Source organism: Tachyglossus aculeatus, chromosome 18 (genome assembly GCF_015852505.1).
Source record: "Tachyglossus aculeatus isolate mTacAcu1 chromosome 18, mTacAcu1.pri, whole genome shotgun sequence".
Classification (NCBI taxonomy): Eukaryota; Metazoa; Chordata; class Mammalia; order Monotremata; family Tachyglossidae; genus Tachyglossus; species Tachyglossus aculeatus.
The window spans coordinates 10726500-10746426 of NC_052083.1; the positions used below are offsets into that span (position 1 = coordinate 10726500).

Genomic DNA, 19927 nt, shown 5'->3' on the forward strand with positions numbered 1-19927 from the left:
CAGCAAACTTGCTGTGTGTGTACAGTACATCATGAAAATGATAAGATTTTCACCAAAAAATGCTTTTTGAGGGGGGTGGGGAACCCTATCCATCCTCAAAAAACCTTCCTAAATTACCAAAAAGCAACCAACTTAAAAGAAACACTTTGCATTTGTACAGCAGAATCATTTATCTGGGGATCTCAGCAAAGTACATAAATACAAGTTAATGAGGCCTTGTAACTTCCCTGTGAGATAAGCTAGTATGATAATAGACCCCGGGGCCTGTTAGTGCAGTTTAGGATAAATCTAATAAAGCAAATTATAAATGATTCCCAATTCACCCATAAAAATATGACTCCTGGAGAAATGACCTTGTGCCCAAGGTGACAAGAAAATAAAGTCACAAAATAAAAGACAAGTTACGCCCACAGCTAGAATTTCTTCCATAACCATTATTGCTTTAACTACTATGTATTTATGACTACCCCCACCCTTTCCAAATAAATTCCCATTAATCAAGAAGCAGCATACCATGGTGGATAGAACACAGGCCTGGGAGTCAGAAGGTCATGGGTTCTAATCCTGACTCTGCCACATGTCTGCTGTGGGACCTTGGGCAAGTCATTTTACTTCTCTGGGCCCCAGTTATCTCATCTGTAAAATGGGTATTGAAACTGTGAGCCCCATGTGGGACAAGGACTGTGACCAGTCCAATTTGCTTGTATCCACCCCAGTGCTTAGTACAGTGACTGGCACAGAATAAGAGCTTAAGAAATACCACAATCATTATTATCATTATTATTAATAATAATAATAAAATGAAAGGCAGTTTTCAAGCAAGCATGTTCATAGTGTGGCTCAGTGCAAAGAGCCCGGGCTTTGGAGTCAGAGGTCTTGGGTTTGAATCCCGACTCTGCCAATTGTCAGCTGTGTGACTTTGGGCAAGTCACTTAACTTATCTGTGCCTCACTTCCCTCATCTGTACAATGGGAATGAAGACTGTGAGCCCCCTGTGGGACAACCTGATTGCCTTGTAACCTCCAAAGCACTTAGAACAGTGCTTTGCACATAGTAAGCACTTAATAAATGCCATTATTATTATTATTAAAATGGGGGTGAAGACTGTGAGTCCCACAGGGGACAACCTGATCACCTTGTAACCTCCCCAGTATGGTGAAAATGCACTATGTCATCTCTTCCAAATTTATTATTATAATTTATTCATTTATTATCATTATTATTATAAATTATTATTTATTTATTATAAATGGAGAAGAGATGACATAGTGCATTTTCACCATACTGGGGTCATAATTTGGGTTTAGGCAATGTAGATTCTGGAACACTAAGGTTCATTTTTTTCATAACTCCAGATGAGATGCAGTGTACTGTGGGCAGCCTACAAAGACAGCCATCCTACCTCGGCTGGGTATCTTTCTGTCTCTTCTCAGACTGCGGCTGACTGAACCTCACAGGCCAGCTTTCCAGCAGCAATCAATCAATGGCATTTATTGAGTGCTTACTGTGTACAAAGGACTGCACGAAAATGCAATGCAATAGAGTTAGTAGATGCTATCCTTGTCCACAAGGAGCTGTTAGTCTACAGGGGAGACAAACATTAAAATAAATTACAGATAGGAGAAACAGTGGAGTATTTGTACCTAAGTGCTTAAGGAGTTAAAAAGCCAAGTGCATATTCAATCAATGGTATTTGAGCACTTACTGTGTGCAGAGTGTTGTTCTAAGGGCTTATTAGAGAGCACTGTACTAAGCAACTGAAGGGAGAGAGGGAGGGAGGGAGGAAGAGAGAGAGAGAGAGAAAGAAAATATTGAGGACATCTTTTCCTGCAACTCCCAGTAATATATCTACTCATGCTACTGCTCTGGTTGCCATTGCCAGGAGCTGCTCTCTCTCCCTTTCTCCCTCCTCATCTCCAACTTTTATCAATCAATGGTATTTTTTGAGTGCTTTTATATATTGCAAGACCATTCAGGAGAGCAAGGGTGTATAGATCCATCTGCTTGCTTGGTGTGAGAATATCTGTTTGTTCTGTAAATATGTGTTGACACCTTCTCTGCCTCTCCGGGCCTCTTGGTCTCACCACTTTGACTCTCTTCGTCTCTCCCCTTCCCTATCCAGCAGTTTTCTCTCCCCTAACCTCAGACCACTCTTCTCTGCTCTCGTGAGAACTCTGGTAACACTTAACTGCAAGACATTAATGAAGAAAGCCTATTCACCAATTTAATTCCCTTTTATTCTATTTAATAATGATAATGTATCATGTGGCTAATGATGTTACAAAGAACATTAATAATGTTAGGGTTGTCTTTTTAAGTGCAGCCCGATTTCAAATGTAAAACTACGTACACAACCCAGCCACAGGTATGTGTTTGACCTTCCAGTGCTAGATTTATGCAATGTTTCTTAAAAAACTTAATAGCGTGGTCTCCATAAGAGAAAGAAGATTACTCTTAGCTACTGAATGGCTTTCCCCGTCCCCCCCGCCAAAAAAAGCTATATCTTTACCTTACCTTAAACATGTTACCTTAAACATGGTGAAAAAAACAACAGATCTTTCCCTTTTCCAAGCATTTTTAACCTCCTGTATGTGTTCCATAGCTAAAAATCTCTCTCTCCCACACACCCCAAACTCTTAACTGTCCACTCAGATGTTTGAATCTGACACTAGAACCTTCCCTGATCATTACCTTCTATTTCCCTGCATCAGCAACACATTTTCTATTTCTAGCCTACCTTCTAGGGTGATAAAGATAAACTAAACAGTGGGAAACATATATCCCCAAAGCCAGCAAATACACATGCAAGGTTTGCAGTGGGTAAAATTTAATCTGCAAATCTCTTTCAGAGAATCCAGAGACAGAGATGAAGGAATAAGGTACAAAGACTCAAAGAGAATAACATGGGGTTTAGCACTAGCAAAACAATTTATAGTGAAACAGTTTACAGACATCTGTTGCAGGGATGATGTCCAATGTGAGAGGAGAAGTAGGAAAATCAGGTCCTGAGGGCAAACAAGCATTAATATTAATAAGCATGCTGTATCCCACACAGCTCAAGCTCCTGGTTTTCCGCTTGCCCTGAAATCCCCAGGCTTACAGCTGAAAAGAGATTGAATGGAAATATGTAGAGAAGAAGGTGACTGGAAATAAAATGCTCCCCAAAAAGTGCTTACTTTCTGAGAGATCTGGCTGGGAGAGAACAGGAAAATCACAAATTAATGTCCTGACAAGACCAACTCATGGCCAAGTAACTAATGGACAGTCAACAGCTCTGCTGTTCTATTTTCCAAAAGGCTGGCTCACTCAGTAGCTGTCCTTCACAACAGGACATGATATGCAAAATTAGCAAGAGACAGCAAGGGGAGAAGTGCTTGGTGAAACAATTTGAATATTCTCCAGAAAGTGATGTGCAGAGGGATTGCACCTCAAGCCAGAAAAGAATGGGAAGTTCAAAATTTTCTGGTTCGGGGTTAGGAGAAAGGGGTGATCTTTAGAAAGTGGCCACGGGTGGAATACTAGCTCCGCTGCTAGATTGCAAGTTCCTTATGGGCAGGGATTGTGTCTACCAACTCTATTGTATTGTTTTCTTCCAAGCACTTAGTACAGTGCTCTGCACACAGAAAGTGGTCAGTAAATCAATCAATCAATCATATTTATTGAGCACTTACTGTGTGCAGAGCACTGTACTAAGCACTCGGGAAGTACAAGTTGGCAACATATAGACTGATTGATAGTTACAGAACTATTTGATACTGTGGCTGACGTCTGACAGAGAAAAAGAAAACCACAAGGGAGTCTCAGTTTTCCTCTGTCACTCCACTCAACTGCAATCAATCATATTTGTTGACTGATTACATGTGCAGAGCAGTGAACCAAGCGCTTGAAAGGGTACAATATAACAGAGTTGGCAGACACGTTCCCTGTTCACAATGAGCAACTAAAGGAAGCAATTCCTGGACCAAATGGGAACTTTGCAAAATACCTTTTCCTAACTTTGCTCAAGAGGAGCAAAGAGAACAATGAAAGGAGCTAAAGATGACTTGATCTACAATGAAAAGAACTGAAAGGCTAGGTTTTTTAACGTCAACTTTCCAAACTCTGTCACTGACTATAAACTACAATTACTAAATCGATGGAATTTATTGAGCACTTACTGTGTGCAGAGCACTATACTAAGTGCTTGGGAGAGTACATTGTAACAAAGTTGGTAGATACGTTCACTACCCAAAACAAGGTTACAGTCTAGAGGGGGAGATAGACTTTAGTATCGATCAATAAATTACGGATCTGTACGTAAGTGCTGTGGGGCTGAGGTAGGGATGAATAATGGGTGCAAATCCAAGCACAAAGGTGATGCAGAAAGGAGTGGGAGGAGGACCTAGTCAGGGAAAACCTCTTGGCCCATGTATCCTCAATAAGGCTTTGAAGGTGCGAAGGATGAATTTAAATTCAGTCAAATTTAAAGAGGTAAGGTGTTCCAAACAAGAGGCAGGAAGTGGGTGAGAGGCAGTGTGGCTTAATGAATAGAGCAAGGACCTGGGATTTAGAAGGCCCTGGGTTCTAATCCCGGCTCTGCCACTTGTCTGCTGTGTGACCTTGGGCAAATCACTTAACTTCTCTGGGCTTCAGTTACCTAATCTATAAAATAGGGATTTATATTGAGAGCCCCATGTGGGACAGGGACTGATTAACTTGTATTTACTGCAGAGCTTAGAACAGTGCTTGGCACATAGTAAGGGCTTAATAAAGTACCGTAATTATTATTATTTTTATTATTATTAGGACAGCAGCAGTGGTGAAAGATCAGCGGTGGCTTCTCAGTGGTGTTCTCCTCTGGTGCCATTTCCATTTCATTCATTCATTCAATCGTATTTATTGAGTACTTACTGTATGCAGAGGACTATACTAAGCATTTGGAAAGTACAATTCGGCAACTGTTAGAGACAATCCCTACCCAACAATGGGCTCACAGTCTAGAAGAAGAAGACTTTCATTTAATGATCCCCTCCCTGGGAAGACTTCTACCCTTTTCCCTCTTCTGTGGTTTCAACGCCAGTGTTGTCCAGACCACAGACACATAATTGTGCTTACCAGTCAAACAATTAGCAATTTGTTACACCTTTGAAGTTTATCCCTCAGTTCACTAGCCAACAGCTCAAGTCCCTGAGCGTCAGGACATCAGTTCTGGTGGTCACATGATACCAGGTAGCCTTTGATTTCCATCTGCTTCTTCCACCTACCCTTTCTTGCTTCCCAAGCAGAGGTACAAAGGCAATAGCAGTCAGTCAGCAATGCCATGCTCCTTTGGCACTTTTCCAAAACTAGGCCAAGAAAACGTGTGTTGTCCCATTGCCCTCAGGCCATTTGAGATTTCCGCTTACACCCACATGGAAAAGCTATTTGGCCCCAAAAGGTCAAAAGTTCAAATGCTTATGATAGAAATGATAGCCTCCCCCCTTCCTCACCCTGTTCTCCTCCCACCCCCGTTGTGTTTTAGGCAAGAACATCAAAGATCTTGGGCCTGATCTTAGAGCTATTAGCGTTGCTTTTTTGGAGGCCACTGGAATTCTACTGGAATGTTTACTGCACACTGGAAACATGAAAAGGCTTTTACTGTCTTGTTGCCTTAAAATAATCCCCTTGCTTATAAGCTTTCTGTTTGTACTAATAACAATGCTTCGTATGTTCTTGATAAGAAGGCAGGGTTTAAGGGGTTCTTTAACCAGGGTTATTAAAAAAAAAAGCACATGTTGCCGTTCATTCTTAAGGATTGACAGAGAAGTCACTCACATGTATCCCATTAGCACTGAGAAAAAATTTTCCATGTGTCTATCGCCATTTTTGTGCTGAAAAGAAGGCCCAGAGAACTTTCCCTGCTGTTCTTACCACCCCATCTGTTTCTCTCATCCCTGCATGCCCGTAATTTCCTCGGACTACTGTAGGATTTCCTGCAGCAGCAGTGGGAACAGTGGGCATGGCAGAGACAGAGGGGGTGTCCACCAGAAGGTCAGATAGCCTGTGTGGTCGAATGCTTTTGAACCTGGCTCGTGAGGCCCAGGGGGCACTGGATGGGAAATGCTCAAAGCAACTTTGCTGGGGGGAGTAGAGAGTGAAGGGAAAGGAGGAGGAGAGAGAAAGAAGCAGTCAGAATCCTAGAGGGACTCTCACAGTAAGGTCCTAAACGGCCCTAAAGAAACCTCACAGCCCTGCAGAATCCCCAGTCAATCAATACTATTCATTGAGTAGAGAAGCAGCGTGGCCAGTGGAAAGAGCACGAGCTTGGGAGTTACAAAGATTTGGGTTCTAATTCCAGCTCCACCTTTTGTCTGCTGTGTGACTTTGGGCAAGTCACTTAACTTCTCTGTGCCTCAGTTACCTCATCTGAAAAGTGAGGATTAAGAATGTAAGCCCCATGAGGGACAGGGACTGTGTCCAACCTGATTAGCTCGTATCTACCTCAGTACTTAGTACAGTGCCTTGAATATGGTAAGCACTTAAATACCATTAAAAAAAAAAGCGTTCTTCTGTGTAAAGAGCACAGTATCAAGTGATTGGGAGAGTACAACAGAGTTAGCTTGACATGATCCCTTCCCTCAAGAAGTTTACAATCAGTCTAGTGAAGCAGCATGGCTCAGTGAAAAGAGCACAGGCTTTGGAGTCAGAGGTCACGGGTTCAAATCCCAGCTCTGCCAATTGTCAGCTGTGTGACTTTGGACAAGTCAACTTCTCTGTGCCTCAGTTACCTCATCTGTAAAATGGGGATTAAGACTGTGAGCCCCCCGTGGGACAACCTGATTGCCTTGTAACCTCCCCAGGGCTTAGAACAGTGCTTTGCACATAGTAAGCACTTAATAAATGCCATCATTATTATTATCATTATTATTAGTGGGATCCCTAACCCAAAAGCCTGTCTGTGATGGGGCAAAAGGACACATATGGAAATGAAAGTCATTGGCTTCCCCTCTCAGGGTTGCACCTGGAGAGTTTCCAGTACTCTACCAGTCTCGGCTATAGGAGGGAGAGTCAAGCGGAGGCATAACCATTCCATTCCTAGCTTGGGCAATGGCTAGCAAGTGGAAGGCAATCTGCTACAAGTAAAAACCCACCTGTGCTGGGCAGCAGCGGCATGGAAGAGAGTCAAGGGTGGACACTCAAGTTTACTGGGTGGAAGGAGGCATATTCCACATTTTTACCAAGAAAACTCTACAGATGCACTACCAGAACAATTGCAGACGGAGAGCGGGGCGTTCTGGGAGAGATGCATCCGTGGTGTTGCTATGGGTCGGAAACAACTTGACGGCATAAGACAAGACTCTTTGGCTTCCATTTAAATGTTTAGATATGTATAATCTAGCATCCCTAATGTTTCACTGTATAGTAGCATTGATTGAACTCCTACTTAGTTTAAGGGTAGGCACCTGGGAAGTAGAGAATAATAAAGCAATGCACTCACTGTCCCAAAGAGCTAACCTTTAATAATTGCTTGTCTGTGAATATATCCAGTTCTGTCTTGAATGATCTCCATATGCTTGGGGAGCCAGCACGGCCTAGTGGAAGGAGCATGGTAATGAGCCTGGAGAATCAGGCTCATTAAATCAGCAGGGGACACTACATTGAGCTGGTTTGCTATCATTTGGAAAGGCTTGAAAAGAGGCAAAAGGAAAGGCAGATTGGAAAAATTGTCCTATAGAAGATGGAATTCACTGGGTACAAGGACAAAGGAAAAAAAAGATGACAAAATTGAAGACGGGGGAAAGACTGGCCAACCACAAGTACAGCAGGCAAACTCAGAAATGGGGAAAAGCCATCAGTATCCTGGGATATAGTACGATAGCCAGGGGTTGCGGAAAAAATATTCACAGTCTCAGACTGTGAGACTCATGTGGGACAGGAACTGTGTCTGATCTAATTATCCTGGGTCTGCAGTACTTGGTCTTGGTAAGTGCTTAACAAATGCCATGATTATTATTAAATAATTTGATTGTTGGAGCCTTATTAGAACACTGTAATACCCTGGACTGTAACCTCATCGTGGGCAGGGAATGTGTCTGTAACATTGTTGAGTTGCACTTTCCCAAGAGCTTTGTATGGTGCTCGGTACACAGTAAAGCACTCAATAAATGTGATCGATTGATACTGTGTCCATTTTTGCCACCTCATTTGAGAAAGAATACAGAGAAACTGGAGAGGGTAAACAAGAGAAGAATAAGTGACAAATTCAGAAAACAAGTACTAGGAGAAAAATGTTCAGTTGATTTTTTTTTTTTATCCTGAAGCTGAAGAGACTGAAAAGTGATGATAGATGTCCTCAAATCTGCAAAAAAAAAGTTCGTGTAGTGAGGATTCAAAGCAGCTGGTCTTCAGGGAGTGAATGAGAAAGGGAAAAATAGGGTTGGGGGAAAAGGGGAGAGAGGGCAATATTAAGAATAATAATTACGGTATTTCTTAGGAGCTTACTAAGAGGACCGGCATTGAATACCCATTTTACTTTGGGACAATTGAGGCAGCAAGAAGTTGAATGATAAGTGAAGGGGAATTGATCTCTTCCTCATCCTTTCCCCCATCACTCCATCCTTGCTGCCACCCCACCTGGCATTTCTGCATAGACCTGAAGGCCTGGTGATCACCACTGACACCAGTGTCCCTGCTTCCTGAGCTTCACTGCAGCAGGGAGTGACCACGGTGGATAATGAGTGAGTGATCAGAGCTGACCAGGAGCAATGGGAGAAGCATGGCCGGGGAAGCACTCGTGGCAAACTTTGTTTATCTTGTATTTTCTGGTCATCTTTCCTCCACCCTGGATCGAGGATTAAATGGGGTTTGGAGGGCTCCCCATCAGTTAGCAAATCCTCCCCCTAGCAGGAATCAAGGGCTACTTCACTTACCTCCCTTGGGTTTCTGTTCAAATAGGATTAAACAACCCAGTTCATGCTCCTAGCCCCAGCAGACTGGCAGCAGGGAATGGGGAGAGGGGAAACCCCAAACCCCAAACCAGATGTCTTATATTGCAACATGCTGCCCATTACAAGGCAAGGGGCTCTGGGACTGCTAACGAAGTCACCCTGGCACCAGGCCATAGCTCCCTACAGCCTGCCCTCTAATTGGGCTGGTTTTAATCGAGCCTGGGTGAAGTTGAGATCCCAGTAAAGATAAATAGATCACAATTACCCTCCCCGAGGGCCAATCAGACTTTTTCTTCTCCACCGTGGAATGCTTGGAGAAATCCTCAAGACACCAGCCGCAGCAGCAGCAGCGGTAGAGACAACGGCAGCAGCTATCACAAAATCCCTATAAGGGACTCGGCCGCAGCAAACCGCCCCGTCTGTTCAGTTTATTATTTAAACTGTTCCCTAACTACTCTTCCCAGAGGTAAGCTGCAGCCAAATTGTTTTCCTCCCCTTCACAGAGCTGATACACACGGCTTATTTGAATGACTCCACAGTTTACTTTAGACTCCGTTTAAATACCTTCCGCCACATATTTCAAACAAACAGTTCACTTCATTAGAAAGGCAAACAATTTAGCAGTAGAATCCTAACACTTGAGGAGAACCACTGACAGGCAGAAACCCTCTGGCCCTGGGTAAATACTGCCTTGTCCTGGACACGGCGGCAGCCATGTGGAACTTCACTTCAAAATCCTTTTCACAAATACTTCACACATTCACTGGGAGCTAAATGATAACCCTAGAGAGAGGGCTGAGAGGTCTGGTGGTTATCCACACGTCCTGTGCCAAAGGAAGGTGCAGGGGTGAAAGGGATGAGGGTCACGGCTGTTTTGCTAAAAGCGGTGTTCAAAGAGAAACTCATTCTAAAGGCATCTCGGTGTGTGGCGGCCGGGGGTGGGGGTGGGAGGGGAGGAGAGGACGGACATGGAGAGAGTCAAGTCTTGGGAGCACAGAACAAGGAGTTCATTATTCAGTATTAGTTCATTAGTAATGATAACTAATAACGGGCTGGTCTGAATTTGGTAAAAAGATAAACCACAATTGAGAAACAAGAAAGCACTTCAGAAACGATTAAGGAATTAATATTAAAGTTTAAATATGTGCACGAAGAAGAAGTGACCAAGTTAAACATATGGTAAATAAGCTGTTAAAGGATTAGACAACAGGCACAAGTTTTATATGCATTTATATATATATATCATCACACACACAAACACACACTCTCTGTATAATAATGTCATTTTATCAAGCACTTACTTCACTCCAAATTCTGTACTAAACACTGAGATCCACACAAGATAATCAGGTCAGACAACTCCTAACCCACACAGAGTTTACAATGTAAGGGGAAGAACGGCTACTGAAGTCTTGAATCCCCATTTTACAGTTGTGGAACCTGAGGCATAGAGACGTTAAGTGACTTACCCAAGGTCACGAAGCAAACAAGTGATGGAGCAGGATTAGAACCCAGGTCCTCTGACTCCCAGGACCGTGCTCTTTCCCCAGTCCCACTTCTTCTCTGTCAGTCTCTCATTTGCTTGAGTTCTGTCTCCCACTCCCATTCTCTGGTTCTGCTCAGAGACACTTCCTGGGAAGTTTGTCACCCCCAATCCTGTTCTGATAATGATTCTGCTTCCCTTTTATGTTGCAAATATGGTGGGTCACATGTAATCTTGCTTGTTGGTTGATGGTAAATTAATGACACATCCATTTTGGGTGAAATGGGTGAAATTCGGAGAGCTGAGTTACACTGTGGAGGGATGCCTCACAGAGGCTTCTGGAAGAGCAGAGTATATCAGGTTGCCTTGGGACTCTGGGCAAAGAAATTCCATGTGAGCTTCATATGTCATCAAAGAGACCGTAGACTTTCAGACTGTAGAGAAGCAGCATGGCTTAGTGTATATAACAAGGGCCTGGGAGCCAGAAGGTCATGAGTTCTGATCCCAGCTCTGCCACTTGTCTGTTGTGTGACCTTGGGCAAGTCACTTCACTTCTCTATGCCTCAGTTCCCTCATCTATAAATTGGGGATCAAGACTGTGAGTCTTGTGTTGGACAGGGACTGTATCCAACCCCATCATCTTGTATCTACCCCAATGCTTAGAACAGTGCCTTAACAAGCACTTAACAAATACCATAATTATTCATTGTTAAGCTCCCTGTGGGCAGGGAGCTTACCAAATCTGTTGCATTTTACTCTCCCAAGCATTCAGTACGGTTCTCTGCAAGCACTCAATAAAATTGATTGATTGATTGATAGAAAAACCTTCTCTCTGCAGGTCCAGGGTCACATTCTCCCACCCCCATTTTCCACGCAGTGGTGCTTCATTCCCTGCTCAAAATCAATCAATCAGCTTACTGCAGGCAGAGTACCGTACTAAGTGCTTGTATATTGTACTAAGTACAATATAATAATAACGCTGGGCATTTGTTAAACGCTTACTATGTGCAAAGCACTGTTCTAAGCGCTGGGGGGATACAAGCTGATCAGGTGATCAGCCACATGGGGCTCACAGTTTTAATCCCCATTTTACAGATGAGGTAACTGAGGCTCAGATAATTTAAGTGACTTGCTCAAGGTCAAACAGCAGACATGTGGTGGAGCTGGGATTAGGACCCATGACCTATGACTCCCAAGCCTGTGCTCTTTCCACAGAGCCACGCTGCTTCTCTACAATGTAACAGGCACATTCCTTACCAGAGTGCCAACTTCACCTTTGGGGAGGCTGGATATGAACAGTGTGTTAACGATTACACATCACTTCCAAGGGCTGCTGGGAATTTCAGATGACAATGGGTGCCAAAGTGTATTATGCATGTGTGGCTTGGCCCAGTCCTCGGTCCTTTGTGGGATCCAAGTACTGGGACTCTACCTTCATCCAAGTCAGGTCCAATCCTTACTTGACTTTAGTTCTTGGTCTATTTCAAATCCATGCATAGATAATTTCCTTCCCTGTACAGATGGTAGAGTCTAAAGCAGTTATTCACGTGGGTTCTCAGCAGAATTCCTGTGTCCCCACTCTAGGCCCACTGTTAAAGATTTTAATCTTTCCTTTTTCCTATGCTGACATATTTTTCTAATGAACACACATGCAACTCCTTCCAAATTACAAGCACATTTACAGGGTTATACACCCTGGGGGTACCCAATAAATACCTGTTGACTAATTAATAGGCATCACACACTGTGAGGGACTTTAAAAATAATGGGGAGAGAGGAGTGGTGACTTACTGAGAGACCAACTATGCTATGGCCTAGGAATGGAAACTTTTAGGGTTGAAATTAATCAACAGTGCCCCAGGCTTGGGATGGTAGACATATTCCTTGCCCACAATGAGTATTCAGCCTGGAGACCGTACCTCCCACCTTATCCCTCTCCTTGCACAGGAGGAGTCTGGGATGGAGGCTTAAAATGGAACCTCTGGAGTTTTTTTTAAAATTCTTCTACTGAGGTCAAAGAGACAGAGCAGATAGGTATTGGGGGGCAGGGGAAGATAGGCAAATGGAAGAATTAATCCACTGTGCTGAGTAGAATGGACAATAGAATGTGGATACTTCACCTGGACCTGATCTGTGAACATCCTGGGGAGATGAGCCATTGTCCACAGACAGGTCCATGTTAAGATCTGGTAGTAAATCAGGAGTTAGAAGGAGGGAGCTGTTCTCAGGCTGAGGCCAAAACAAGAAAACCATGGCTGTGAATCCCACCAGAATGATATGGATGGAATGGTTTACATTCTAGATTTGCTAGCTTTTTCATGAACAAGAAGATTTGAAGTAATCAACAGAGAAATTACATTTCTGGAGTCAGCATCTGAAACCGACTCTGCGATAATCACCCATTTCGCTCCCCATCGATCAGAAGGTCCTCATGACCAGATTTCAGGATGATTCATCCTTTCTTTGCTCCTTACATATATAATCTCTTCATTTGCAATGCCCCAGATCTCACTCTTCACTCCTCCCCAAATCCCTCTCTCACTGTACCTCACTCACGATCCTTCTGGTCTCCAACCCACTGCCCACATCCTACCAGTGCGTAGAACCCTCACCTCTCTTATATCTGCTAAAATATGCCTCTCCCCATCTTCAAAACCTTCTTGGAAGACCACCGCTTCCTTGAGACATTCCCCACCTAATTCCTATCACCATGGTTATGTCAGCTCAACAGCCATCCACATAGGTTTTACATCATTTAATGATTTATTTTAGTACTTTCTCCATATCCTTGCTATTATTGATTGTATCGATCATTTTCTTCAGGCTCCCACACCATTTTTGCCCACTTATCTTTCCCATTAGATTGTAAGTTTCTCAAGGGCAGGATCTGCATCTATTACATTTATGGAACTCTCCCAAGCTCCTAAATCAGGGTTCTTTCCACAGAAGACATTTATCAAAGACTACTGAAAAAATGAATGAAGAGAACCGATCCAGCCTCAACATGGAAGAGAGTCAAATCTGTTCTGCTGCCAGTTCAACTATCTGCCGTGTATTTTACTGCATGTCTCTCCCTTTAGATTGTTTGGCAGGGTTTTGGATCTACCAACTCTATTATACTTTTGCAAGCACTTGGTTCAGGGCTCTGCACACAGTAAATGCTCAATAAATATCACTGATTGAATGATTAAAGCTCTCTGGAATTTCGTAAAGGAGAATAATAAAAATGATAGTGTTATCTGTCAAGTGCTTATTATTTGCCAAGCACTGTGCTAAACACAGTGTGAAGGTGTGATGCAATCAGATCAGAAATACCTGTGTCCTACATAGGGCTCACAGTCAAAGGAGTAGGGACTGTGAGCTCGTTGTGGGCAGGGAATGTATCTGCTTGTTGTATTGTATTCTCCCAAGCATTTAGTACAGCACTTTGCATACAGTAAAGTGCTAAGTAAATACAACTGAATGAATGAAAGGGAGAACAAGTACTTTATCTCCAATTTACAGACAAGGCAATTTAGGAACAGAAAAGTTAAGGGATTTGCCCAAGTTCACGTGCAGACAAGTGACAGTCAGGATTAGAACCCAGGTCCTCCGACTCTCAGTCCCGTGAGGCCATGCGACTTCTTATTCATGGCCCGACACTCAGTGTGAAGTGAGGACTGGCAAGGGATGAGGAAGGTGGAAGAGAACTGGAGAGAGGAAGAGGCACACAGAAGGGATTTGCAGGAGCTTTGGGAGAGAGGAAGGCAATTCAGAAACAGTGCATTTGCTGGGCCCCCCCGGTGCCTTTATTGCTTTTGATCAACAGCTGGATAAAATGCTTGATCAAAATATGTGCATGACTATTTAAGTGAAATGACGTAAGACACCTCATTACACCAAACTCAGAACTCTCACAGTATCTGTCACAACCATTTTGTGAGAGACACCCCTCCCCACACCCAGGACAGCTGAGAGCTCTGGAGTGCAAGACTGTGAGCAGTAAAATGTAGGCGATTACCTAGTTGGGTCCGTTCTCCTTAACGGAGAAGAAATTTCTCTAGTGCAGCAAAAAGATCAGGAGCAGTGGGGCTTGGTGAGGACAGAGGAACTTTACTACCAGAACAAAGATAGAGCACGGACCTCAGAGTCAGAAGGTCATGGGTTCTAATTCTGCTCCGCTACTTGTCTGCTGGGTGACCCTGGGCAAGTCACTTAACTTCTCTGTGCCTCAGATACCTCATTTATAAAATGGGGATTGAGTCTGTGAGCCTCCCCTGGGACAGAGGACTGTGTCCAACCCAGTTCACTTGTACCCACCCCAGGGCTTAGTACACTGCCTGGGACGTAGTAAGCGCTCAAATAACACTATTATTATAATTATTGTTGTTATTAACAAAGCAGAGCTAATGGGCCTCGAGGTTTCTGTGGATGTCACTGACACCTCCCTCCTAGCCTAACTCACCCTTGGTTTTTACTGAGGAAAGCCAGTCCTCTTGTTTCATGAAAGGTATAAGCCAGAATGTTTTGCCTACTATTTTTGATGAACTCCTCAAAAAATATATTTTTTGAGATAGTTCTACCTGGAGACTCTTTGAATCCAAAAGTGAAAAAGAGTACTCTTCATTATACTGTTCCCCCAGCTCCAACTTGAGACAAACTGCCTCTGCAGAACATGCCTTACTGTTCCACAAAATTCCCTTCTGTGTCAGTTTCTAGGTTTCAGCCACTTTAAGTACAAGAGCTTAGCTCAGTTCTTGATCCCATTCATTGTGGTATTTGAGTCCTTACTGTGTGCAAAGCACTTTACAAAGTGCTTGGAAGAGAACAATATTACATTAAACAAACACATTCCCTGCCCATAACAACCTTACAGTCTGGAGGAGGAGACAGACACTGATGTGAATAAAAAAATTTCAGATACATTTCATCGTCAACATCCTTAGAGGGGAGGCAAAAATTCTGTCATTAAACAACTAGCATGTGTCTCATCTCGTGGCTCAGTGGAAAGAGCCCCGGCTTGGGAGGCAGAGATCATGGGTTCTAATTCCGACTCCACCACTTGTCAGCTGTGTGACTTGGGGCAAGTCACTTCACTTCTCTGTGCCTCAGTTCCCTCATCTGTAAAATGGGGATTAAGACTGTGAGCCCTATGTTGGACAACCTTGATTACTTTGTATCCCCTCCAGCAACTAGAACAGTGCTTGGCAAATAGTAAGCACTTAACAAATACCAACGTTATTCTTATTATATAACATTATAGGGAAACACACACAATAATAATTGTGGTATTTGATAGGCGTTTTCTGTGTGCCAAGCACTCTATTAAGCACTGGGGTAAATAAAAAAATAGTCAGATTGGACACAGTCCCCATAGGGGGCTCACAGACTAAGTAGGAGGGAGACCAGGCACTAAATTCCCATTTTACAGATGAGGAAATTGAGGCACAGAGAAGGTACGTGATTTGTCCAAGGTAACGCGGCAAAGGTCTTCTGACTCCCAGCTTTATGCTCTTTATACCAGGCAATGTTACCCCTCTATAGATATGGTAACACATTTGGCTTTTAGCAGAACTGAATTCACTTGGAACTGTTCCCTGGCCTAATTGAGCAGTGGGTCTAGGATATTTGGCAGGTGGTAGTCCAAAACCCACAGATGTTTTGGGGACCAGGTCAATAGCTCTGTAGCCTGGGGCCTCTGCCCGATCTCACAACCCACATACACATCACAACTCTGTGGCTAGTTGCCTTTTGAGAGGACAAATTCAATACAGATGAAGAGCGTGAAGCCTTCAGAGGATAAATAGCCTTTAACTAAGCCAAAACAACTGATTAGTACAGGAGCCATAAACAGGGCCGGGCATCACTAATCCCCAGACCAGGCCCAACCTTAAGGCCCTCTTTAATGCTAGCTCTATTGAATTTCACTCCTTAAGCCATTTCATTTTTTGGCACAGAAAAACCCATAATGCAAAGAAAATAAAAAGAACCCATAGAAACGTAGACCTGTAACAAAGGGGCTCGGAAAAAGAAACACCAGGAAGGCGAACTGTAACGTTCCTGTGAGTGCTTGCTTACTCCAGGCGGAATTACACCCGAAGAGTATTTCCACTGAGATCTCTTAAATGTTCAGTTTGGTGCTCATCCAAAATGCCATTGTTTGTCATTCTGGTACTTACAGATTGTAGCCGGAGGTGACATTTCTTTGCTCAAGGCGACCCTCTCATCTGATCACTGAGCGTGGGTCATCGTCAAGTGACTCTCCATTGTGCCTGAAATCAGCCTCTCTCTTCAGGCTCATAGAATGTGAAAAAGCAGAGCCAGGCCTGTGCCGCATGCCCTGACATTCCCTAAAGTGCTTTCCCATATGTGAAAATCCAGTGGCAGCCACATCAGGAATGTCATGAACCAGTTTGAAGTCACGATAGCCAGTATGAAGGTTGGCCACCCTTCCTCAATTTGGTACTTTTTTACCAAAAAAAATTGGAGCTAGTAATACCAGATAACAACTGCTATTCTTCCTTTGCAACAGATAACTCTAGAGAGAATAATTGCTTTGAAGAGAAATCAGTCAATTCTGCTTTTGTGCAGGACTAAACAGGCATAAAGAGGGAAAAACAAAAACAACGATCAAGGGAGGTTAGAGACACAAATGTGTATATCCTTTGGGGATGAAAATCATCACTAGTGAAAAAGCAGTTAGTTAATTGGAGCTTCCCCAAAATTGCTCTTGCTCTGTACCAGCTCTAGTAGCCTTGTGTAAAGCTGTAAGTTGGCTAACCTGATTTGCCAGAGGAGGAAACTGGCCTTCTCAATGAATTGGCCATAATGGAACACACTACCAAAATGTTCCAAAAAGTCTCAAGTTCTCAGAGGCAGTGTGGCCTAGTAGAAAACCAGTGTTGCCTAGTGGATAGAGAATGAACCTGGGAGTCAGTAGGACCTGGGTTCTAAGTCTGGTTCCACAACCTGCTTTCTTTGTGACCTTGGGCTTTCACTTCTCCGTGCCTCAGTTACCTCATCTGTAAAATGGGGATGAAGACTGAGAGTCCCATGAGGGACATGGACTGTGTCCAACCTGATTAGCTTATCTACCCAACCTCTTAGTACAGTGTCTGGCACATAGTAAGCACTTTCCAAGTACTATTTAAAAAGGCCATTCTAGGGAGCTTTCAACCTTTCTTGGCTACAAGAGAGCATTTCAAAATCTGAGACTAGGAAGCACCCACACCATGATTTCTTAAATGAACAAGAACACACTTTTTATCTCTCTTTTCTTCGTTTTCCTTGTTTCTCCCTTTTACTCCCCCCCACAAGACCACAAACTCTTTGTGGGCAGGAAGTGTTTTTACCTACTCTGTTATACCATACTCTCCCAAGCTCTTAGTACAGTGCTGTGCACACAGTAAGTGCTCAATAAATACAATTGATTGATTGATTGATTTTGCTGTCCATTACCATATGAATTTCTTGAGGCCAGAGACCATGTCTTTGACCTCTATTATTCTTCCCCAGGAGCTCATTACATGCTCAGCATACTGAATGTGCTCAATGAATTCCCATTTTACCCATGAGGAAACTGAGGCACAGCTTTCTGGAAAGTTCCACCTCCCTCTTCCCTAGCAGTGTCCCCTGCTCAGAAGATCAGGTTCTATTCTATTCTATTCTATTTATGTTAATAGTAATTAATATTACTATTCTATTTATGTTATTTTGTTAATATGTTTTGTTTTGTTGTCTGTCTCCCCCTTCTAGACTGTGAGCCCGCTGTTGGGTAGGGACTGTCTCTATATGTGGCAGACCTGTACTTCCCAAGCGCTTAGTACAGTGCTCGGCACACAGTAAGTGCTCAATAAATATGATTGAATGAATGAACGAAAATCAGGAGGCCCAGTAATTGAAACTATGAGAAGATCTATCAGTGGCCATCATAAACCACTAGCTTATCATATCGCTGTGAAGGAGTTCACCTGGTTAACGTTTCATAGAGCAAAATGCTCCAACCCATAGTGGAACCATTCTTTAAATATTCTGGGAATAATAACAATAATGATAGCATTTATTAAGCACTTACTATGTGCCCAGCGCTGTTCTAAGCACTGGGGAGGTTACAAGGCGATCAGGTTGTCCCATGGGGGGCTCACAGTCTTAATCCCCATTTTACAGATGAGGTAAATGAGGCCCAGAGAAGTTAAGTGACTTGCCCAAAGTCACACAGCCGACAGTTGGCAGAGATAGGATTTGAACCCATGACCTCTGACTCTAAAGCCCGGGCTCTTTCCACTGAGCCACGCTGCTTCTGAATCTGAGCTCCAATACCTCCAAAAATGTATGATTTAGGAAAAGGCTCTGGAAACATAAGGTAGGCTCCTTTGGAGCTACTAATAAGGCTAGATAGGAGGGAACAGGCAAAAAGTAACAAATTACTTAAACAACTTCTTGTTCCTATTTGGAAATTTCAACATATTTGTCCTAAAGTCCATGCTGTGGGGGACAAGTGTAGTTTTGAGGTGTGTGGGTACAACTTCAAGCCTCAAACGCAGCCTTAAGCATGCAGAATACACAGAAAGAGATAAAGGCCCAACAAAGGGGAATATAGGCAATTAGAGACAGAAGGGACAGTGAGGAGAGAGAATTAGCTTACGTGAGGGCAGAAAGGTGACAGAAAGGGAGAAAGAGGAAGAGGGTTTGGGGTGGAGGCAAAAAAAAATCTCAATTAATTGAGTTGGGTTCCTGTGGAGGACAATGGGGGATTATTTGCAGGGAATTTTTGTATAAGATAAACAATGCAAGTTTTTTTTTATTGCTTCTCATTCAGTAAACAGGAAATGTTTCAAGCAGAAGTGAGAGAAGGTTTGGGATTCAGTGCAGGGGTAGCTCCCAAAAATGCTTAAGGAACTCAAGGGTGAGTTCAAATCCCACTGACCTCACTTAACCATCCCAACGGAACGAAATACAGAGTGTTTATTCTAGTCCCAAACATTTCTATCCTAAATACTTAATCGCTGTCTGGAGACTTCACACAGGCCTGGCCTGTCATCATCATCAACGATGTTTATTGAGTGCTTCCTATATGCAGAGAATACACAAACTCACCTTTCAGAGGCAGTGCAAGCTACTCTCGGATCAAGCTGGGAAATTTCTAAGCTCAATCTTCTAGACTGTGAGCCCGTTGTTGGGGAGGGACCATCTCTATATGTTGCCAACTTGTACTTCCCAAGTGCTTAGTACAGTGCTCAGCACAGAGTAAGTGCTCAATAAATACGATTGAGTGAATGAATGAAAAGGTACTTTGTGCTGCTAGAGGCTTCAACTGTGCTGCCCTCCTAGCTGTGAATGCAGTGCTACCAGCCTCTCCTGTGAGAGGAAAAATATCAAGCAGCATGGCTCAGTGGAAAGAGCATGGGCTTTGGAGTCAGAGGTCATGGGTTCAAATCCCAGTTCTACCAGCTGTGTGACTTTGGGCAAGTCACTTAACTTCTCTGTGCCTCAGTTACCTGTAAAATGGGGATTAAAACTGTGAGCCCCCTGTGGGATGACCTGATCACCTTGTAACCTC

At 43.4% G+C, this 19927-nt stretch overlaps 1 protein-coding gene and 1 non-coding gene across 2 annotated transcripts in view; one reads left to right on the forward strand and one right to left on the reverse strand.

Moving 5' to 3' along the window:
- GLI3 (GLI family zinc finger 3) overlaps positions 1–19927 on the reverse strand; it is a 233771-nt gene that overhangs the window by 108464 nt on the left and 105380 nt on the right. The window lies entirely within an intron of this gene.
- LOC119940515 lies at positions 6962–7099 on the forward strand. Its single transcript, XR_005454988.1, has one exon. It is a non-coding gene; the product is annotated as a small nucleolar RNA SNORA7 (small nucleolar RNA).